A 24,825-nucleotide genomic window follows, 5' to 3' on the forward strand; every position below is an offset into this window, starting at 1 on the left:
AAAATCAAGTTACAATGACAACACTATATATATATATATATATATATATATATATATATATATATATAAATGTAATGTATATACATTAAAATGTAATGCATATACATTAAATGTATATACATTTATAATGTATATACATTAAAATTTAATGTGTATATACACACACACACACCTACACACACACACACACACACACACACACACCTTTATGAGTCAAACATGAATGGTACCAGCTTAAGGATGTATTGGTCTGCCTTTCTCTAAGTGGATGCAAAGATGCTAAAATGACAGTGGTTACCTGGGGTGGGTTGATGACAGTATTTTTTCTGCCTTCTGCTTTCCTTCCTATCTACCTCTTCCTCCTTCACATTTCTCAGTGTGCTACATTGCTTGAAATGTCTGAACACAACATATGTATAGGCTAGGAAAGCCATATGTTACACCTGCGTTCACCTTGACAGATGTTTTGCCTTCTGTCCTCCTGTGCCACCTGTGAGTATGCCTCTCTGACAAGCTGTAACTTTACCTAGAGGGATAGGTGCCATGGCTCTGTCACACTAGCACACGAACTGCTATGAGCACACCTTGGTCATTAGCAGAAATAAGCCAGTATTTTGAATGTTGCCTAGTTAATGAGAATTCTCTAGTAGTAAAAATTTAGAGTGGAACCTTCTTTGGTAAATTCTGGTTAACATCATTATATAGCAAAGCAAATGTATGGTATAGTTCAATGGCAGGGCAGCCTGATGGCCTAGGGCTTAGCTTTACAAGTATTCTTATTTGGAAGCTATTCAGCTACTGATGCAAATTATGACAAGTTAGAGTGATTTCTAGCAATTACTTTTGAAAAAGTAATTCATTATTTTAAATATTAAACTTCTATTTCTTGAAACCTCAACTTTTACAACCACTAACCTGAAGTTACTGATTCCTTAGGGTGGTTTGATACTAGCTGATACAATCAAGTTTCCTATTCTCATTGGGTTTAAAACATTTTTACATGGCTTAAAAAAACCCCAAAACCCTCTATAGATCCTATAGATAAAACCTACCTTCTTAACTCACTGGAGAGAGGGAAAAAAGTATTCTCCCTAATGTGGGAGATCTATTTGTTGTTTCAATCATCTCTGTTCTAAAGCTTCTTATACTCTACTGATCTTGTTTCTATGGTTACCTTGGAAAAGAAGAATGCATATCATTATACACAAACCCACTATTTTAAGAATGACCAAAAGAACAAGAAACCACACAGTTTCATTGTTTTTATCCCGGGTCCTCACAAGATTAGAGGGACAAAGATTAGAGTGGAGCGGGAAGTGAAAGTCAAAAAGAAAAAAAAAATGGCACAGAATTCTTTGAACATAGTATTAATATGCCCTCCAAGGACATGAAGCACACTGGGCATGTGTGTAGTTTAAAATCCCATAAATTGATGGGAAAAAGTAAGTTTGATGGAAAGACCATGAATTGTAAGGACGACTGTCTGCAGTATAAACCTGGGGAAGAGGGAGAGAACTTCTCCATTTAGCTGTTAGCATAGTATTGAATTCCTGTTCATTTATTTCAAAGCTGATGAGCAATTACATGAAAAGATTATAAAACAGAACTTTTGAATGTATCATTAAGTGCTGTAGACAAAAAAAAAAAATGTAGTTTCTATCCTAGGGAAGATTATTTATATTTAGAAAATGAAGACCAAATCATGAGATCTTAAATGTTAGAATGTGAAGGCACAAGAAAAGGAACAGAAGACCAAAAAGATCTGAGGAGTTGGACTGGCAGATACCTGTCCTAGAACATTCAAAAAGGTTTTTAAAATATGTTAAGAACACTCTTTACAAAATGTTATAAAGCATGTGGAGAAATAGGAATATAAACCAAAGTAACCATTCTGGAACATAGCCTACTATTGCTTCATAAAAGGGAGAGCTCAATTTCCCTATAACCCAGCAATCCACACCTGAAAGAATGGAAGGAAAACACTGGTTATGGCAATGGGGAATTGGAATGATGTGGTCTTCCAGGGAAATTAAGGGGCTGCATAGACTTCTATTAAATGCTCTTCAGCAATATGATACATAAGACACACTGAGCCTGATGAAAAATCTTAGTACACATTAGGAAGAGGAAGAACTCTGTTAGGTGTACATTTGTATTGGTTCACATAATGATCTTCTATCTATAGATCCATTTGTTAAACTTGTTATAGAAGAAACCTAAATGAAAAAGCAAATGAAGAATGGGGAGTAGAAATAATACAGGATAGGGAGGAACTCGGTGTTAATGATGAAAAAAAGACTAATTCAACTCTCCAGCTCTCTTCACTGGAAAAATTGGAATAATAGTCACATATCTGAGATTTTGAGACTCGGTTATTGTGTAAGGTATTCCAATACAAGTCAGTATCGTTCAGTACCAATGAGAAGAGTTGCCTGAGCTTTCAAGCATTCCTACTAAGGAACTTAGCTATTAGATCTTGGCAGTTTCCTTACTAAGTATTTTGTTTAATGTACATATTTTATCTTTTTATAAGATATACCCATATTCATTCTGCAATTGTGTGTTTTTGTAACTAAAAGTAATAAGATCAGTAACCATGGGATTTAAAGAACATGTAGTACTATAGTAGAGTACTATCCTCAACCTGGCTGCTGTCATGACAGGATCTTCTCAAGTGTTAATACAACATAAAACAAGTATTTATCTATTTTGTGAAAAGTCCCCTTTGTTTTCTAAGAAATAATATACTTGGAAAGAAATCCTGTTAGGTGTGGAACATTTTTGCTTCAGTGCCAAACCTAACAATGTTAAGATATGAAGGGGGTTTGATACTTTATTTACATCAGTCCTATAAGATAAAATACTCCCACAGTTTGAGTACTGCTACCAAAGAAAAATGGGCATATCTGGAAATAAAGCCGGATAGGTATTTAAATAACAAAGTACAAATACTGACTTCAAGGACTTTACTGCCTAATGTAGAAGGCCAGTTGGGATGCAGGTATTTGCGGGGGGGCCTGGGTGGCTCATCTGCCTTTGGCTCAGGTCATGATCTCAAGGTTTTGAGTTGGAGCCTCATGTTGGGCTCCCTGCTCAGCAGGGAGTCTGCTCCCTACCACCCACCCACCTTCCATATGTTCTCTTGCTCTTTTTCTCTCTCAAAAAAAATTTTTTTTTCAGTAAAGTGCTTTTGTACCATTATGAGGAAAAACTAATGCAGGACGAAACAAGACTTCAGTGTTGTTATCTTAGTTTTCTTTGAGAGAAAGATTTACTTTGAGACATGAAGTCTTATATATCCAGGTAATTGGGAGGTACAAATATTCTTAGAAATGGGAAAATAGTCTATGGCTATACCGCCCTGAATGTGCCCAATCTCGTCTGATCTTGGAAGCTAAGCAGGGTCGGATCTGGTTAGTACTTGGATGGGAGAAATGGGAAAATAGTATACATAGACAAAACAGAACACAGTTCATTCTGCCAACTACAAGTACTATAGGAATAGAATATGCAAATTGGTACATCATATGAAACAAAGGAGGTAAGTGGGGGCCAGATACTAAAGAGCTTTAGATCACTGATGGGGACTAGAGACCACAAGAAGTCCTTTAAACATGACACTGGTATAATCAGTTGTATATCAGAAAGATCAAACTTCTTTATGAAAAACTTGTAATAGGGAGATTTAAGAGGAAATGTGGAGATCTATTAAAATAGGCATGCTTATCCTGAATGGGAAAAAAAAAAAAAAAAAAAAAGCAAAACTGGAGGCAGTAAAAAGATGAATCATTGCCAGGGTTAAGGGAAAGGGGTTAATAGGCAGAGCACAGAATTGTTAGGACAGCGAAACTTGTATCCATCATTATAGAATCATACACATGTCATTACATACTTATCAAAATCCACTGAACATAAAATACTAAGTTAACACTAATATAAACTAGAGTTGGGTTGATAATGTGCCAGTATAGATTCATTGATTGTACTCAATCCCATCGTGGTACAGAATGTCAATAGGAAGATTGTGGGTATCTGGGGACAAGAGAAATGGGAGAACTCTTCCCATTCAATTTTGTTATGACCCAATCTTGCTTTAGACCTTGAACTCAAGATTTGTACTTTATTACTTAAGTACCTACCTGGCTTTATTTCCATATATGCCCATTTTTCTTGAGTAGCAATACTCCAGCTGTGGGATTCCTTTACCTATAAGACTGATGTAAATAAAATACATGGACTACTACTTCAACCTGGTTTCTGTCATGACAGGATCTTCTTAAGTGTTAATACAGTGTAAGACCGTTATGTATATTTCTATTTAGTGAAAAGCCCCCTTTGTTTTCTAAGAAATAATATACTTCGAAAGAAATCCTGTCCTGGTGTGGAATATCTTTACTTCAGTGTCAAACCTAACAATGTTGAAATATGAAAGGTAAATGGAATGGATGAGGGGAAGTGTGTGAGCAATGATTACTTCTGATCACACCAAATCTCTGCAACTCACCAGATCCTGCAGTAGAGATGACTGAGAAATGGTGGCAGGGGCAGAGGTCAACAACTTGAGAGCATGGCCCCAGAAAAGCAAACTCTAAACATGACTACACTAGCAGTGTCTGGACTGGACGTTACACAGTGTAGTCCCACAACACAGCTTTGTGTTAGGATTATGGTATCAGTAATAATAGTGAGAGCATTCTTTTCCTGATATCCCAAGGACCACCTCTGTAAGTATGGAGGGAAGAGAAGAATTTGCTACTTAGACAGTTACCTTTAATAAGACATGCTTATTACCAGAACCCTTGTGATGGAACACGTAAGATGGAGGAAAGGTTTATAGTAAGAAGAATAGACAAAAACTATCCTTGGTTTCATCAGAGAGAGGTTAAATTAAAGCTAAAATATGCTCCATCCCCCCCATGGCAATAAAAAGATGACTATTGAAAACTATCTTGTGCATATATGTATCCTGAACTGTGCATTGGGGATCTATTCATTGCAAAAGGTTATCCAGCACCTATTAATTCTATAAATAATGTTCTCAGTACAGAAATAGGCTATATCCTTCTGACCAAAAAAAAATATATAGTATTTGGAAAGATGTTTTCAGAAAAGGTCATTTAGTAAGAGAACTGGTATGTTCAGAACTCTTAACTACTGAGAAAAATGGATCAGAATTAAATGACCCACTTTCAGACTTGCTCATGGCTTGAAACTCCAAATCCTTCTGGAGCCTTGTGAAAAAGAGTTGAGAAGATGTTTGAAATCATAAGCCCAGAGGGCCCAAGAAATAAAGTCCCCTTTTGTAGAAGGTGTAGAATTTGTACCAAAGAGTTATGGTCATCTAAGCCCAGCTTTAGCTCTTAAAGTCCTGCCTTTAGTAAGGGAGGTAAACTAATGTGGCAGAGCCAAGCTAAAAATGGAGAAGTTTGTGGGAAAATGCACTCCCTATGGGGGACAAAATCTTCCCTTAACTTATGCAGGAAAAACTATAGATAGTCTTTTTGTGTGCATAATCTTGAAATTACTTGGATGTATTAAGGTTCTCCACAGAAACAGAGCCAATAAGACGTGTATATGCATGTGTACAGACTTATTTTAGGGAAATGGCTCACAGGAGTATGGTGGTTGATAAATCCAAAATCTGTATGGTAGGGTGGCAGGCTGGAAACTAAGGAAAGAGCCAATGTTTCAGCTTAAGTTCAAAGGCCATCTGCTGGCAGAATTCCCTCTTTTACCAGCAGATCAGTCTTTCTATTAGTGTCTACAGTTAGATGATGCCCACTTATATTAGGAAGAGTATACTGCTTTACTTAAAAATTGACTGATAGCAATGTTAATCTCACCTAAGAACACCTTTACAGAAACACCTACAGTAATGTTTGACCAAATACTGGGTACATGATCTAGCCAAGTTGACACATAAAATTGTACTTTTTTTTTTTTTCAAAATTTGTGAACTACTTCTCAGTATAATGGTATAATTGGTCTCTGGCAGTGGGCACAAGAGGGTGGCCAAGGAAGGATGGTTAAGATCAGCCCCATTTTCTTGACTCAAAATGAGAAATGAATAGGTCTAATAAGAAACTGCTTATAAAAAATAAAAAATTAAAAAAAATACAGAATGCTTACACGCCACAGATGAATAAACAAGTTTTCTTATTTCCTTATGAGTTTTGAAATAGAAGTCTTCTCTCCCAGTTGACAAGAAGAGACCTTTTGCTCCTAAGAGTACTTTGGATATCCCTAAGTTTAGACAAACCTTCTCTTTTCTTTAAAATATCAATGAAATCTATGTAATAGCAAATCTTATATCAGTGAAATATCAAAAGTATTTGTATACTCATAGGAGCTCAGTCATCCAATTTTTAAGAAAATTTCCATCTGTTAATAAATCAATAGTCTGGTCTCCAAGAGCCTTGGAACTTGGCCTTTGGACTCATCAGCTCAGTATTCCATAATGTCTAGAGATGTTCTTACTACAGTTGGTTCTACAGGCATCCAAATATGATGAATTTATGAATTATAGGTGAAACTAATTCCAGAGAGGGTGCTTCTATGTTGAGGTACAGAAAATATGGCTCATTGTTTTGTTTTGTTTTTAATAGCTCTGTTATTTAGAGTCCAAAGATCATTTCTCAGACTTTACATTGCAAGGTATAACATAGTAGTAGCCTTTCTGTCTTCAAATGAGTTTGAAGACTTGCTGAAACCTTTTTTTGCGAATCTCTTTTCTCAGCCTCCATTGGATAATGAACTATGAAAACTGAGCTAGTAGGAGTTCCTTATCAGCAATGTGGACCATGATAATCTTAGCACAAGATAAATTCACTGTTATTCTATTTTCAAGGATATGGGGGGAGAGTTTGAAAAGCTGAAAATGCTTTACTGAAAGATACAGATGTGTTGATCTAAAAACGACTGCACTCTCACAGAGAAACCAGCATGCAGTCTGTTGTACAACTGTAGTCCTGCTACAGAGGGTCCCCACCTCCCCACCTCTAGTTTCTAATGATTTCTCAGGGCTGCCTGTGGGTAAGCTTTGAGATGGGGTGGGTAATTATAATCTGAAGTAAAGTTTACAATAAGGGTAAGAAACAAAATTAGTAAATGACCAATAGCAGGTTCATATGTTTCACCTATCTGACTTCCTTGGACCTGTTGTGTTCTAGACCCATTCAACATCTGCTGCCATCATCCATGACCTGCTGTACAAGTTGAAGCCAGGTATTTTGGGAGCAGGACCTTTTGAGGTATACTGAATCCTCAAACTTCGGAAACTGACTTAAAGTAACCTTGACCGTATGTGTAAATGGCCTGCTATGACAATATCCCATCAACTTCCTGTGAATGTAGATACTTAATGTTATAAGGTATGCAAGTTCTGACAACCCTGCTATTCCGTAGTTAATGTATTCAAGAGCAGTAGTTAAACATGGAAATGAAGCTGGAGAGGATTTGAGGCACTAGAAGTCCAGCATAATGAATGGTCAGGTAGGTTTCCTGGTCTGGTTTGCCAGGCACCAAGTAGGATAAGGTAATCTTACAGGATATCAAGCTTCTGTTCATAAAATAGTGACTTACCATTTATACTATGGTTCACATTTCTGAAATTTGGAATTCCTATAACAACCATAACCAATTTCTTAAACAGTTTCATTAATACCACCTATGAGCCTTGTAAAACTCTGTAAATATACACCATATGGCTAAGAACAAGATCTGGGAACATAGTGCATCGTCAAATATAGACATATAACTTACTAAAGCTTGGAATGAGCTAAGAAAACTTATTTAATGGCAATATCTATGTCCCCAAACAACTCATGGATGGCAGGTAAGTTTAGGCAGACGTAAAGCTGTATATAAAAACATTAGAGACCCATGTGGAAGGATGACAGTGGATGTGGTGTAGCTAGGATGTTAGGGTTAAAAATGAACACGGAATCAGCTTGGAGTAATTGCAGTAAAAGGAATGACTCATTCTGAGCAAGGACAGCCTTTGAGAGAAAGAGTCATAAACACAGTTGGCAATGATTATTAACTTCCATTTGTATGCTGCACGATACATTACAAAACACTTGTACATGTTTTATCTCCATCGAATTGGAAAACAATCCTGAGAGTTAGAAAAGGCAGGTATTATTCTGTCTGTTTTATATGCAAGGAAAGGAATACAGAGGGGTTAATTGAGCTGGCTGAGGTCACATTGCTAGTTAGAGAACCAGCAAGGAATAGAACCTAGGATGCTAGAATCTGTGTAATGTATTTGAACCACCCCCGGCTGCGCACAGCAGTTTTGCTGAACAAAGAGATTCCTGCAGTCATGTACAGCTTAGAGAACATCATTGGTGGTTTAGCCAGTCTTAACGCTACAAATGATATTCATTTGACCCTTCTCTAGCATGAAATCAGAGCCCCAGATGTCTTCTGGTTCCTCCACGATCATTTGTGCTTCAACATTCACCAGTCTGAGATGACGTAGACCTTTTTGGCAGCCTCATCAAAATATTTAGTTCCATGGATCTTAAGGCTGAACATGTACTTTAGAGAAATGTATGGTGCATAAAATAACTTAGTTTTACTTTTGAAAATGAAATCTTCCCTAAAGAACATACTCTAACTGCTCAGCCTCAAGGGCAGGTGAGAAAAATGTGAGGTATTTACAATGTGTGTTGTATCTTGGGCTGTGGATATTTATAAATCACCTTAAGATATATGTTCATGCGTATTTTCTAACCTAACATACAGTTTCTTTATTTCAAGTATTGGAATCAAATTCTACAGCAGTCAGTGCTGGATAAGGCAGGAGAAAAACTCTTGCAGTTGGAGGTCTAATCCCAACTTGTCAGTATCTGCCACTGGTCAGCGGTGGGCTCCACTTTCAATTGTCAAACAATTGATTTTCCCAGGCAGTATGGGTAAATAGAAAAGAAAATCTCCTGTTTGTGCCCAGGATAATTCTTTCTGCTTAGAAGATCTGAACCCCAAATCAAAATAATTTTTCTTCACATCCTAATTATATCCATTCTCAGTGTCTCTAGCATCCCAAAAATCTCTTTCCAGTTGAGCATCTCCAGCACACAAATATATAATCTAAAGTGGGAGTGAAACACACGATCTGCATCAAGAGATCTATTTTGCGTAAGGCAAAGCTGCACTGTAGTTCGCATCTGAATATACTTGAGTTTTTGAAGATCTGCATTTCTCTTCCTACAAGGGTATTATCATTGATTGTGCAACTTGCATGAGCAAATGAGGCTTAAAAGATAGCTACATGACTTAAAGTTCTTTCACCAGTGAGAATACTTGTGATTTGTCCTCTTGTTACAGACTCGAAATACTGCTGGCAAAACCTGAATTTGTTTAATGTTCTGCCGTTTTCCTCATTGGCTGCCTAATGTTTTTGATCTAGTCCATTCAGCCCATTGTTGATTGATGGGCACCATGGCAATCTAGTGGCCCGTGCTCCTTCTTCCCTACAATCAATAGCAATGGGACATGGCTTCACATTATAGATCAAAATGCTGCATTCCTTTGCCATGCTTTAGTGAGTCGTATTTCCTTTTCTTTAAAATCAATTCCACATGTTTGAGCTTCAAAGTAATGGCAAGATACTACCTATGGAGAATAAAAGGTATATAAGACATTGTCATCGATCTCAAAAAATGAGATCAGTATTGAGCCCTTAAAATCTGGGCTTCACTAGGCCTTCCAAATGTAAAGATAGATGTCCTCATTCTCTTAAATAAGAGGACACTGAGACTCAAAGATATTGAATCACCTGCTGAAAGGCAATCTGCAAGCACAAGGCATGTTTCTGGTTCCAAAGCCAGTGCTCTTCCAAAACACATCTTGTGGTCTAACTGAGAAATGAAACAACGGAAGTGATCTAAGTTACAGGATAATAATGCAGACAACATAATGAAGGCATTTTAGTGGTCGTAGGACACAAGGTCCTGAAGTAACTATAGGATATTAATATTGGAAATTATTTCAGGTGAAGATGTTTTTGAAAGGCTTTGAGGTTTAAGACCATGAAAGCATCTCTTGCATAGAATTTGAAAGGATAAGATTAGGTATGTGCAAGATATTTAAAACAATATCCCCCGGTGTTTCAATAGAATGTAGGGTTTGCTGTGCTTGCCTTTTTTTGGTCTTAAAGCATGGACTGACTGAAATGTGGTGTCCTGCACCACAGCCAGAGCAGATATCCAGCTCAGCAGTGGCAGGGGAAGCCAGGCTCAGTAGCTTGTATCCCCCAAAAATATCTACTTCAAATGGCTGTGTGACTCTTTGACATTCTGAGAAGTAGCTTTCAACTTAAGTTTTTAAGCCTATGTAGTGAGTATGGCATCTCTTGACTAACCATATTTTTTTGAAGTTTTTCACACGTTACTGTTACGCAGTCACTGATATGTTTGTTACCTGAATGTCATGGACATGACACCCCAACTAGTCCTGAGGCTCATGAGATGATCAACAAACAAGAAACTTTGCCTAAGGAAGATAAGTCTGAGAGTAGGTGAGCAGGGAAAGGAGAAAAGAGGAGGTTCTCTAAAATGGTGGGAGCAGTGAGGGCACTTGCTGGCAGGACAAAGAAGTAGGAAGTACTTCAAGAAAGGCTGAGGATGTACTGATGAACAAAAGGGCATTTTGAGTGAAGACAATGTAACAAAATAATTGTCAAGAATGATTACCATTTACTTCTTGCAAGTGTCTGAATCCATTTTAGTAGTTCCTACATTTGGGGAAAGAGTAGGTAACTGGGAATTAACTGTATTTCACAACAGTAAACATTCAATATTTTTATTAAATCATTTTTTTTACATTCAACGTGTTTAAATGTTGAACAGAAAATTAGAATTATTTTTTTAAAATTTCAGTATTTTCTATTGTATTACATCTCAAACCACAATAAAGTATACCTGTATTTTAAATACGGATTTTTTTTGAGCTGCAACTGACATATTAGTTTCAGATGTACAATAGTGATTCCATATCTGTATATATTATGAAATGATTGCCACAATAAGTCTAGTTAACACTGGTGATCATAAATAGTTTTTTCCTTGTGAGAACTGTCAAGATCTACTCCTAGCATACTTCAAATATACAAGACAGTATTAATTAGAGTCACCATGCTACATAGCACAGTCTTAGGCCTTTTAAGATAGGAGGTTTGTACCTTTTGATCACCTCATCACTGATACTTGTCTTTTTCTGACTTATTTTACTTAAGTGATACTCTCAAGGTCTATTTTGGTACAGATGACAAGATTTCCTTTTTTTATGGATGAGTGATACACATATATATATATACATTTTCTTTATCCATTTATTAATAGACTCTTAGGTTACTTCCATGTCTAGACTATTACAATACTGCAGTGAACATAGTGGTATAGATGCCTTTTCAAGTTAGTGTTTTGTTTCTAAGAAAAATATGCAGAAGTGGAAATGTTAGATCATAGGGTAGTTTTAATTTTTTTATTAATTATTTTTATTAACATGTAATGTATTATTTGTCCCAGGGGTACATGTTTGTGAATCATCAGGTATATAGGTATATACACTTCAGAACATCACTCACCATAGCACATACCCTCCCCGATGTCCATAACCCAACCGTCCTCTCCATCCCCCTCCCCCCAGCAATCCTCAGTTTGTTTTGTGACATTAAGAGTCTCTTATGGTTTATCTCCCTCCCGATCTCATCCTGTTTCATTTTTTCCTTCCCTACGTCCCAAAGCCCCCACTCTGCCTCTGAAATTCCTCATATCAGGGAGATCCTATGATAATCATCTTTCTCTGATTGACTTATTTCGCTCAGCATAATACCCTCTAGTTCCATCCACGCCATTGCAAATGACAAGATTTCATTTCTTTTGATGGCTGCATAGTACTCCATTGTATATATGGTAGTTTTAACTTTTAAGGGAATGCCATTCTTTTTTTTCCATAATGACTGCACCGATTTACATTACCACCAAACCTACAACAAGCATTCGCTTTCCTCCACCACCTTGCAACCAGGCAAGGTGTCTTTTTAATAATGGCCATTCTAACAAGTATGAGGTGATATCTCCTTGTGGTTTTCATTTGTATTTCCCTGATGTTGAGCTACTTTTCACGTAGCTGCTGGCTATCTGAGTGTCATCTTTGGATAAATATCTATTCAGAAACTCTATGTATTTATAATCACATTTTAAGTTGTAGGATTTTTTCAAAAAAAATTTGGGATATCAATTATTTGTCACAAATGATTTGTAGATATTTTCCTCATTGGGGAGGTTGCCTATTCATTTTGTTGAGTTTTGGTTTTGCTGTACAGAAGCTTTTTAGTTTGTTATCGTTCCATGTGTTTTTGTTTTACTGTCAAATCCAAAAAATCACCATCACCACTGATATTAGAGAACTTAATGCTTTATGTCTTTTTAAAGCTTTATGGTTTCAGGTCTACTTAAGTCTTTAATCCAGTTTATTTTTGCATGTGAAATATAGTGGTCCAGTTTCTTTCTTTTGCATGTGGTTTTTTGGTTTTCCCAACCCATTTAAGTATCTGTCCTTTTCCAATTGTATATTTTTGACTCATTTATCATAAATTAACTGGCCATACATGCAGTTTTATTTTGGGTCTCTCTGCTCCACTGAGCTATGTGTCTATTTTTATGGCAATATACTGTTTTGATTACTGTTGCTTTGTAATATGATTTGAATTAAGACATGGTGATGCCTCTAACGTTTTTCTTAAAATAATTTTGGCTACATCAGGATTTTGTGGTTCCACACAAATTTTAGAATTGTTCTATTTCTTTGAAAAAAAATCTATCGGAATTTTGATAAGAATTGCATTGCCTCTGTAGATTGCTTTGGGTAGTATGGGCATTTTAACAATATTTTTCCAACTCCTAAGCATGGATACATCTTTACATTTCTTTGTGTCTTCGATTTCCTGAATGTTTTAGAAATTGAATGTACATGTCTTTTACCTTCTTGGTTAAATTTGTTCCTAGCTAATTTACCTTGAAAAATGCAGTTGAATAAAAGACTTTTTTTTTTATTTTCTGATAATAGATCTTTATGTATTGAGTTTGTATCCTGCAACTTCACAGAATTTGACTTCTAACAATTTTAGTGGAGTCTTTAGATATTTCTCTAATCTCAGATATTTTGAGTTTGTTAGTGAATGTAAAGGGATTGTTGCTTGGGGGTCAGTCAACCAATACATGAGCCCAGTCTTTTGGTTTGAGCCAATTTTTTTTTTTACTTTACAGAGTGAGTCTGGAAGATGGTTCTCAAAGCACTCTTGAGGGTTAGTGCAGGAAGCTTTTCTTCAGTTTGGACAGTGGACAGCAGTTGGACAGTGGACAGCAGTAGAGAGCTTGTTATAGTAAGGAGCATATACATTTGCTGTTAGGCACTTTGGCTCAGCTCTGCATTCATAGCATATCAACATGCTAGTACATCATATGTTCAAAAAATGGTGGAAAAATCCCATCCCTAGGAAGAGAGCTTACTATAGTGAGCTGAAAGTCACTTTAGGGCAACTTGGGTTCTCATCTTCAATCAGGCTCAAGCTGGCTCATACAAAGGGACAGCTGCTGATCACCTGACCATAAATCTCCTTGGTAAGAGCTACTTCTTTTGCAAAACAGATACCCTCTTTACCTGCTTTTGTCCCCTCCCCCTCCTCCTTCCTCTTGATAGCTTTTAGCCCTTTGATCTGCTTTAGCCCTCTGACTCCTTGCTGCTTCCTAGCTAACAGATTCAGTTCCAGATCACTGTAATAAAGTGTGTCAAAAGTTTATACTGTAAACTATTAAGTTTGCAATAGCATTATGTCTAAAAACACAATGTACATACCCTAATTAAAAAATACTTTATTGTTAAAAATGCTAACCATGAAAGCAGCTTTCAGTGAGCTGTAATCTTTTGATGATGGGTGTGAGGGGTTCTTCCCTACTTGCTACTGACTGATCAGTGTGGTGGTTGCTGAAGGTTGGGGTAGATATAGCAATTTCTTAAAATAAGACAATAACATTTGCCACAATGATTGACTCTTTTATGAACAACCTCTCTGTAGGATGTGATGCTGTTTAATAGCATTCTACTTACAGCAGAACTTTTAAAATTGAAGTGAATCCTCTCAAACCCTGGGGCTGCTTTATCAACTCTCTCTATAGAATATAAAGCCTTTGTTGTCATTTCAACAGTCCTTACAGCATCTTCACCAGGAGATTTCATTTAAGAAAGCAGTTCCCTTGCTCATCTATAAGCAGCTGCAACTCATCTGTTTTATCATGAGATTGAGGCAATTCAGTCACATCATCAGGATCCAATTCTAGTTCTTTTGCTCTTTCCACCACATATGCTATTACTTCCTGTGCAGAAGTTATGAACACCTCTAAGTCATCCACAAAGTTTGGAATCCACTTCTTCCAAATGTTCATTGATACTGATATTTTGACCTTTTCCCATAAATCACTAATGTTCTTAATGACATTGAGAGTGGTGAATTGTTTCCAACTTTTTCAATTGACTTTGCCCGGATCCATCAGAGGAATCACTACCTATGGCAGCTCTAGACTAACACAATGTAACTCTTAAATAAGATTTGAAAGTCAGTTACTCCTTGATCCATGGGCTGCGGGATGGATGTTGTATTAGGCATGAAAACATTAATCACATTTTTCATCTCCATCAAACCCATGGGTAACCAGGTGCATTGTCAACGAGCAATAATATTTTGAAAGAAAACTTTTAAGCAGTAGATCTTAACAGCTTAAAATATTCAGTAAACCATGTTGTAAAGGGATGTGCTGTCATCCAGGCTTTGTTTTATTTATAGGGCATTGGCAAAGTAGATCTAGAACAATTCTTTAAGGGATGTATAGGTTTACAGAATGGCAAATAAGCAGCATTGGCTTCAGCTTTAAGTCATCAGCTGCATTAGTTCCTAACAGAGTCAGTCTATCCTTTGGAGCTTTGAATTCATGCACTGACTTCTCCTCTTCAGCTATCAAAGTCCTAGATGGCATCTTCCAATGGAAAGAAGTCTCATCTACGTTGAAAAACTGCTCTTGAGCCACCTTCATTGCTTACCTTAACTACATTTTCTGGCTAACTTATTGCAGCTTCTACATCATCACTTGCAGCTTCCTTTTGCATTTTTACATTACAGGGATGACTTCTTTTCCTAAAACTCGTAAACCAACACCCACTATTTTCAAACTTCTCTTCTATAGCTTCCTCATTTTTCTCAGGCTTTGTAGAATTGAAGAGAGTTAGGACCTTGCTCTGGATTAGGCTTTGGCTTAAGGAAATGTTGTAGCTGACTTTATCTTCTAAACCACTAAAACTTTCTCCATATCAGCAATAATGCTGTTTTACCTTACCTGTCATGTATTCAGTGGAATAGAATAACGTCTTTCAAGAACTTTTCTATTGTATACACAAGTTGGCCAACTGTTAGACTGAAAGCTAGGCCTCCTGTGCCAATCTGAAATTTCAACATGTCTTCCTTACTATTATTTCTAACTTTTGATCTAAGGGATATACAACTCTTCCTCTCAGTTGAACATTTAGAGGCCATCGTAAGTTTATTAATTGGCCTAATTTCAAAATTACTGTGTTTCAGGGCATTGGAAAGGCTGAGGAGGGGAAGAGAAATGGAACTGCCAACTGATAGAGCAGTCAAAATACATACATTTGATCAAGTCCCACATTTTTTTAAAGATTTTTATATTTATTTATTTGATAGAGATGACAAGTAGGCAGAGAGGCAGGCAGAGAGAGAGGGGGAAGCAGGCTCCCCACTGAGCAGAGAGCCTGATGCGGGACTTGATCCGAGGACCCTGGAATCATGACCCAAGCCAAAGACAGAGGCTCAACCCACTGAGCCACCCACAAGTCCCACATTTTATATGGGTGCAGTTTGTGGTGCCCCCAAACTATAGTGACATCAGATATCACTGATTGTTGCTCCCCATAACAAATATAATAATGAAAATTTTTTATTTATTTTTTTTTAATTTTTTAATTTTTTATAAACATATATTTTTATCCGAAGTATGAAAATTTTTAAAATGTTGTGGGAATTACCAAAATGGGACAGACACAAAGTGAGAAAATGCTATTGGAAAAAGAATGCTGCTAGTCTTGCTTCATGCTGGGGTGGCACAAATATTCAATGTATAAAAAATGCAATCTGTGAACTACATTACTGTGAAGTACAATAAAAAGGGATATGCCTGTAAGTTATCTGCAAATAGTGGCAATGCTGCCTTCCCAATCGGATCCCTTGTATTTCTTTTTCTTATCTCAATGCTCTGGCTAGGACTTCTAGTACTATGTTGAATAAAAGGGGTAAGAGTAAGCATTCTTTTCTTGTTCCTGATTTTAGGGGAAAAGCTTTCAGCTTTTCATGTTTAACTATATTAGCTGTGGGCTTGTCATATATGACCTTTATTATGTTGAGGTAGTTCCCTCTATGGACACTTTTGAGAGTTTTTATCATAAATGAATGTTGAATTTTATCACATTTCCTTTGCAACTATTGAGATACTCTTTTTAATCCATTTTCTAAGTGTGTACTAGTTTGATTTTGTGGATATTGAAGTGTTCTTTTATCCCTGGAATTAACCCCACTTATGATGGTGTGTGATCTTTATAATCTGTGGTTGAATTCAGTTTGATAATCTATTGAAGATTTTTGCACGTTAATTATGGATACTAGCCTGTAATTTTCTTGGGCTGTTTTTGTTAGATTTTTATATCAGGCTGATATTGGTCTTGTGAAAGGAGTTTGAAAGTGTTCCCTTTTCTATTTTTTAAGAGCATATAAGATTGGTATTCCTTTTAAAATGTGTGGTAGCATTTACTGGTGAAGCCATCTGGTCCTGGACTTCTGGGATGTTTTCTATCACCAACTCAATCTCCTTATTAGTCATTGGTCTGTTCAGGCTTTCTGTTTCTTCATGATTTATTCTTAATACATTGTATATTTCTAGGAATTTGTCCATTTTTTCCCCCTAGGTCCATGGGAATCTTAACTAAAGACAAAATGGATTAATCATTTGAGAAAAGTGAAATAGGACACAGAATCTACCATCACCTTATCTAAAGGCCTTTTCCACCTTAACTGCTTTTCACATTTGCTAGATCTCTTAACTTACATGATAAAATAGCAATGTTTTCTGTTTAGCTGTATATCTAGCACATCTTTACATACCTGAAACAACTTTTTATACACAGTTGTCACTTCAAAAATACTTGGTTACTTCTGAAATTTATAATCTCACATGTGTCTGAGATTCTTGAAATACCTGAAATTTTTAGAAATCATTGAATGGTGGATGCCCAGGAACTATTTGTTGTATAAATACATGAATGAAGAAAGAATAAGTGCATACACTTACATAACTATGTGCTATTCTACATGGTTTACATAGTGTTCCATGTTGCTCTTTTAATATTACAGACTATGGCCTAGGTAAAGTATATCCCCTTGTTACAGATGATACAAGCTGAGTGTCCAGACTGTTAGTAAATCAGAGCCAATATTCAAACTCAGGCACCCTGACACAAGTCATTTCTCTTAACCATTACATTATGAGATAAGTTCAATAAATGAATAACTAGAACTATATAGTGTAAGGTCTATTAGTCATTTTTCAATGAATTTATAGCTCTAATCAGTTTGACTATTTAATGTTGCATTGTGATAGCTTAATGGAATTTGGATAAAATGCACAATAGTAAAAGTTGAAATCTCTCATTGAGTCCTGCATCATTTTATAAACCGATAGTAGATGTGATTTCTTCAATTTGAGGGATCCTCTCTTATAAATACTATCTGGACAATGCAAACACTCCGCCAATTTCAATACTAGTAGCACTACAAGGAAGAGAAAAGGCAACAGTTGAAAAATTACATCATTATGGATGCAATTTCCTCAACATTTCTTAAATGTACCTAACCAAAGATTGATTGCCCATTTAATGGGCAATCTGTTCTTATGCTGAATGTGCATGATGCTATTATATGAAATGGAAACAACTGGAAATGTGTCAGAAATGCACTTTACAACATTACTTGAAAATGTCATTGATCAGTAACACACTGTGTTTGACCCCAAGAATTACCTCTGCAGTGAGCAAAACAAATGACATGTAAAAGTTTCAAGTAATATCCATGTTTTAAAAATGTTCTCTCATAGAAAAAATTGTCAGCGTATCTTTGAAGCAATATGCCAATATAACATCTGATGCGTAAAGGAAAGCAACCAATCTGGTAAACTATGTTGTCTTATCACTTGGATATGCCAGGCACTCATTTGGTAAACTGTTGCATGTATTTTCTACTTATAATTTATATCAGGCTTCCTCTAAACTGCAGCTTATTTACTGGAAATTTATTGAGAAATCATTCTCGACTGGTAAAACATAGAGGAGAAACAGAGGTCATTAAATGGTTTACGGAATGCCAGCTCAGACTGGGGGGGAGAAGCAACATATAATGAATAGGTGTTTACCTTGAGTGGATCCCAGATGATTCCTCTTAGTTTTCCTTTTCCACACCAACAAGTACTAATTGATAGATCTGACTGATTAAATTTAGTAAAAAGGGCCATCACAGCAGCTGGAAGCAGAGAATCAAATTATAATCATTTGGTTGAAACAAGAATTAGCAAAATCAGAGGTCTTCACTTTTGACTTTGCTTAATTCTCCTCTACCCCCCAGTGGGGGATAAGTGAGGATAGAGGTACTAATTGAGCCAAAGCATTCATAAATCTACCAGGGAGAAGGTTGGCAAAATTGTCCTAAAGCATGAAGATGATTAGCTAATTTGGAGAGGGAATTGAAGGAGTTTGGGATTATGTCCTTGGCTGATCATAACCAGTAACATGACCTTGTTACTACTCTGAGAGTGAAAATTGATAATTTCAGAGCAAAAATCCCACACAGAAAAAGGATAGGATGATTTGAAGTATTAAATATTTCAAATTAAAGACAAGGCAAAAAAAAAAAAAAAAGACTTAAAATTATAATTTTAAAATTACCTTTACATATTTAAATTTTAAAATTACCTTTAAATATGTAAAATAATATCCAAGAATTTGTATTCAAAATGTAAAACTTTGAGTACCCAGAGGCAATTTCATTTAGCCATATATTATTTGTTGTTCTAATGGTAATGCCCATATTTCAAAAAGATAAGTAATTGAGCTCTTTCCTAATAGTTTTGTCCATTATCTTTGACTCCTGGTATGAAAGTCAAGCGTGTAACTCTTTGACACTTTGCCTTTTGCCCACTCAACCGAAATCTTAAATCACTTTAGTGTTTTAGTTGATAGTTTGTAAATGAAAATGACAGCGACACATACTCCTTTATTTCCAGTTTAATCTACTTTAGACATTCTTTTTATTTAATTGAAGTTTAGTTGAGTGTGTTATAGTTTAGGTATTCAACATAGTGACTTGACAATTCTATACATTACCCAAATGCTCACCACACTTAGTTACCATCTGTCACCATACAACATTGCAATATTTTTTACTCTGTTCCCTATGATGTACTTTCCATCTCCATGACTTAAAACTAGAAGTACCTCTTAATCCACTTCACCTATGTCACTCATCCCACACCCCTCTCGCCTCTGGCAACCACCAGTTTAGAGGATAATATCCTCTAAATATTTCCATGTTATCATGAATTACAAGTTTTTATTTTTTTATGGCTGAGCAATATTTGTGTGTGTGTGAGTGTATATCACATCTTTATCCATTCGTCTATCCATGGACACTTCAGTAGCTTCTATAGCTTAGCTATCAAAAATAAATAAATAAAATAATACAGTAAACATAAGGGTACCTGGATCTTTTTGAATTAGTATTTCTATTTTGAGTGAATACCTGAAATAGAATTACTAGATTATATGGTAGTTCTATTTTTAACTTTTTAAGGAACCTCCAAACTGTTTTCCACAGTGGTCGCACCAGTGTACATTTCTACTGTAATAGAAATTTTTTAGGAGTTCAACATTTCAGGTCTTTAATTTGCTTTGAGCTTAATTTTGTATATGGTATAAAAGAAATAGGCCAGTGTCATTCTTTGGCATATAGCTGCTCGTTATCCTAATAGCACTTACTGAAGAGTCTTACCCCATTAAATGCCCTTGGCTCCTTTGTCACGGATTAATTGACCATATCAGTGTGGGTTTATTTCTGGGCTCTCTCTGTCCTGTCCCACTGATCTAAGTGTCTGTTCTTATGCTGGTACCGTATCATTTTGGTTACTATAAATCTGTAGCATATCTTGAAATCTAGTACTGCAACACCTCCAGTTGCATTTTCAAGATCACTTCAGCTACTTGAACCTTCTGCATATCCATACAAATTTTAGGATTATTCTAGATTAGTGAGAAATATTGTTGGCATTTTGATGGAGATTGCATTGAATCAGTAGGTTGTTTTGGCTATTACAGCCATTTTAACTGTATTCTTGCAATCCATGAGCATGATATATCTTTCCATTTGTGTCCTATTCAATTTTTTTCATCATTGTCTTATAGTTTTCAGTACACTGCATTTTCATTTTCTTTATTAAATTTACTCCTAGGCACTTTATTCTTTCTGATGCATTTGTAAATGAGAGTGTTTCTTAATTTCTCTTTCTTCTACTTTATTGTTAGTTTATAGAAATATATTTTTGTATCCTGAAACTTTACTGAATTCATTTATCCTAATAGTTTTCTGGTGGAGGCTTTAGGGTTTCCTACATGTAGTATTGTGTCCTCTGCAAATAGTGGAAGTTTTCTTCCTTGCTAATTTGGATGCCTTTTATTTCTTATCTGACTGCTGCAGTTAGGACTTCCAGTATTATGCTGAATAAAAGTGGTGGCAATGGACATCTTTGTCTTGTTTGTGATCTTACAAGAGCTTTCAGTTTTCACCATTAAGTATGTTACCTGATATTAACATTTGTATATATGACCTTTAGTATGTTTCCTTTAAACCCACTTGGTGGAGAGTTTTTTATCATGAACTGATGTTAGGTTTTACAAATGCTTTTCTGCATCTATTGAGATGATGATGTGCTTTTATCCTTTATTTTGTTAACGTAGTATATTATTTATAGATACTGAGCCATCCTTTATCCCCAGAATAAATCCTCCTTGATCATGGTGAATGATCCTTCTAATGTATTGTTGAATTTGGTTTGTCAGTATTTTGTTAAAGATTTTTGCATCTAAATTCATCAGGGATATTGGTTTGTAATTTTCTTTTTGTTGGGTTTTGGTTTGGTATTATATTGATCCTGGCCTCATAGAATTTGGATGTATTCCTTCTTCTTATATTTTTGGAGTAGTTTGAGAAAGATAGGTATTAACTTTTTTTTAAATGTTTGGCAGTAGTCGTCTGTGGAGCCATCTGATACTGGGAGTTTTTAAATTATTGATTCAATTGTATTACTAGTAATTGGTCTGTTCAGATTTTCTATTTCTTCCTAATTCAATCCTGGAAGATCGTATGTTTCTAAGAATTTCTCCATTTCTTCTAAGATGTCCAATTTGTTGTTATATAATTTTTTCATACTGGTCTATTAAAATCCCATATATTTCTGTGGTTTTAGTTCTGATTTTGAGTCCTCTTTTATTCTTCATGAGTCTAGTTAAAGGCTTATCAATTTTGATTATCTTTTGAAGAACCAGCTCTTGGTTTCATTACTCTTTTGTGGTTTCAAGTTTACTTTTCAGTCCGTATTTCATTTATTCCAACTTTGATCTTTGGCATTTCCTTCTATTAACTTTGGGCTTTGTTCTTTTTCTAGTTCCTCTAGGGAAGAGGTCAGATTGCTTATTTCAGACTTTCGCTGCTCGAAGTATGCCGTATCACCATAAACTTCATCTTAGAACTTTTCCCTGTGTCCCAAAGATGTTAGGTCATTGTTTCTATGTTCATTGTTCTCCATGTATTTTTTTAAATTTCCTCGTGTATTTCTATAATCTATTGATTATTTAGTTGAATGTTTAGCCTGGTTTTTTGCCTGTTTTTTTTTTTTTCTTACAACATCTAGTTTCATATTGTTGTGGTCAGAAAAGATACATGATACATTTCAATTGTAAATTTGAGAGGGGTTTATTGAGACTGGCAAATTTACTGAGACTGGCCTAGCATGTGATTCATCTTGGAGAATGTTCTCTGTACACTTAAAGAATGTATTCTACTGTTTCTGGGTGGAATGTTCTGTATATAACTCTTAAGTCCATCTGGGCTATTGTTCTGTTCAAAGCCACTGATTCCTTACTGATTTGCTGTCTGAATGATGTAAGTAGGGTATTAAAGTCTACTGTTATTGTATTACTGTCAGTTTTTCCCTTTGTCTTTAATATTTGCTTTACATATTTAGATCCTCCTATGTTGTGTGCATAGGTATTTACAATTTTTATATCCTTTTCTTGGGTTGATCCCTGGCAAGATGGCTGGAACTGAAGTGGGCACAGGCTGGAGGGGCCCTGGGGTATTCTGAACAAGGGGTACCATAGAAGGCTGGCTGGAGCTGAGACAGGTATGTACTGGGGATATCTTGGGGTACTCACTACATGGACGCCCTGGCAGGACAGTTGGAACTTAAGCAGGTGTGAGCCAGGATATCCTAGGCTGCTTTCTGCAGGGTTATCCTGGCTAGTCATCTGGAGCCAAAGTGAGTGCAAGTATCCCAGTATGCCTTATGTCTGTGCCACCTTGGTGTGACATAGCTGAAGTTGTAATGGGCGCTGTTTGGGGATGTCCTAGTGTGTGCCATACTGGAGACCCCTTGGGGATGGGTGGGATTTGGTTGGGAATGGTTTCTCAGATTCCTGGGGAAATATAAGCCATACCACTTACTAGCACCTCCAACCTGGAGAATGTTCCAGCAGTTTTCCTGTCACTTGGTGTTTCTAGCCTAAATGCTCTTTAAACCAGAGATTTTTTTCCCTGTGGCCCAAGAGGGGAAACCTTTCGTGGTCTGTGTCTGCGCTGTGCTCCTCTAATGTAGTTGTTAGTGTTGAGGGTGGAGCTCCTGTCCTTACCATGTCTCTTATCTGACCTGCTGTTCTCTGTGGTCCCTCTGTCCTTCATTGTGGAGAAGCTGTTCAGTCAGCCCTTCTTCAGAAGGAACGGCTCTATATTTTGAGTGTGCGTTCAATATATCCATGGTGAAGGGGAGTTTCAGGTCTTCTTTTGCCACCAGTTTGGACCCCTCCCTCTCATTTTCTTTTAATTACTTAGTGGGTATGGGCTCCACATCTCATTGTTACTCCCCACTTCATTCTCAACATTTGTCGTTCCCTATATTTTTATCAGGATAAATGCTTCTTTCTTTAAAAAACAATTATTTATTCTTCTCCTACCCACTTAAGCCTCCATGTTGGGTATGTGCTTTGGTGAGTGCTGTGAAGTGTGTAAACCTGGTGATTCACAGACCTGTACCCCTGGGGATAAACATATATGTTTATAAAAAATAAAAAATTTAAAAAAAAAAAAACTAAAAAAAAAAAAAAAAAAGATGTGGAATTAACAGAATAAAAAAAAAATAGGGAAAAAAAAAACAAAACAAAACAATTATTTAGGGGCACCTGGGTGGCTCAGTGGGTTAAAGCCTCTGCTTTCGGCTCAGGTCATGATCCCAGGGTCCTGGGATCAAGCCCCATATCAGGCTCTCTGCTCAGCGGGGAGCCTGCTTCCTCCTCTCTCTCTGCCTGCCTCTCTGCCTACTTGTGATCTCCGTCTGTCAAATAAATAAATAAAATATTTTTAAAAAAACACAATTAATTAGTTCTTAGTCCAAGGATAAGTTGTGAAAGTTGAAAACAAGAATTTCCATGAATCTGACTAAATATTTTTCATTGTAAAAATACGGAAGAGGTTAAAACACTTCACTCTTTGTTAGCTTCTCTAAGGTCCAGTGTTAGGACGGGAATGACACTAAGAAAATGTTTCTAACATCAAGGACAAACTGTATTTCTTATATTCTATTAATTGTACCCAATACAAACATTTTATTTTTTTTTAAGATTTTATTTATTTATTTGTCATAGAGAGAGAAGCGAGAGCAAGCACAGGCAGACAGAGTGGCAGGCAGAGGCAGAGGGAGAAGCAGGCTCCCTGCCAAGCAAGGAGCCCGATGTGGGACTCGATCCCAGGATGCTGGGATCATGACCTGAGCCCAAGGCAGCCAGTTAACCAACTGAGCCACCCAGGCATCCCCAAACATTTTACTTTTGTTCATATGTACAGCTTGACTCTCCATTACTTGTATTTGGCTTGTTGTTGTTGCGATTGGGTTGTTTTTCCTACGCTTTCTAATTTTCAGTGATTTGATCTTGTGATGAAAAGATCATTCATTGTATATACGACTATCTTCCATCTTTTTCTTTTACACTCAGTAGCTTGTTCTCTAGCCGATGTCTTTTTCAAATAACGATTCCGGAGCCACTGATGTTTCAATCCTAGTATAACTACTTTACGATTGCTATAGAACGAACCTATCCCCGTACAAATTCATATGCTGAAACTTATTCCCCCAATGTGGTGGTAAATGGAAGTTGGGCCTTGAGAAGTGGATCAGGTCCACCCTCATAAATTAGATTATTCCCCTTTCGGGAGAGACCTCAGAGAGCCTCTGGCCCATTGTCACACAAGGTTACACTAAAAAAATGGCTGTCTATAAATCGGGAAGTGGTCTCTCACCAGACTCTGAATCTGCTGGTACCTTGTTTTTGGACTTCCATGACTCCAGAACTGTGGGAAACAAATATTTGTTGTTTATAAGCCACTCA

This window comes from Mustela nivalis (assembly GCF_964662115.1).
Source record: "Mustela nivalis genome assembly, chromosome: 15".
Lineage (NCBI taxonomy): Eukaryota > Metazoa > Chordata > Mammalia > Carnivora > Mustelidae > Mustela > Mustela nivalis.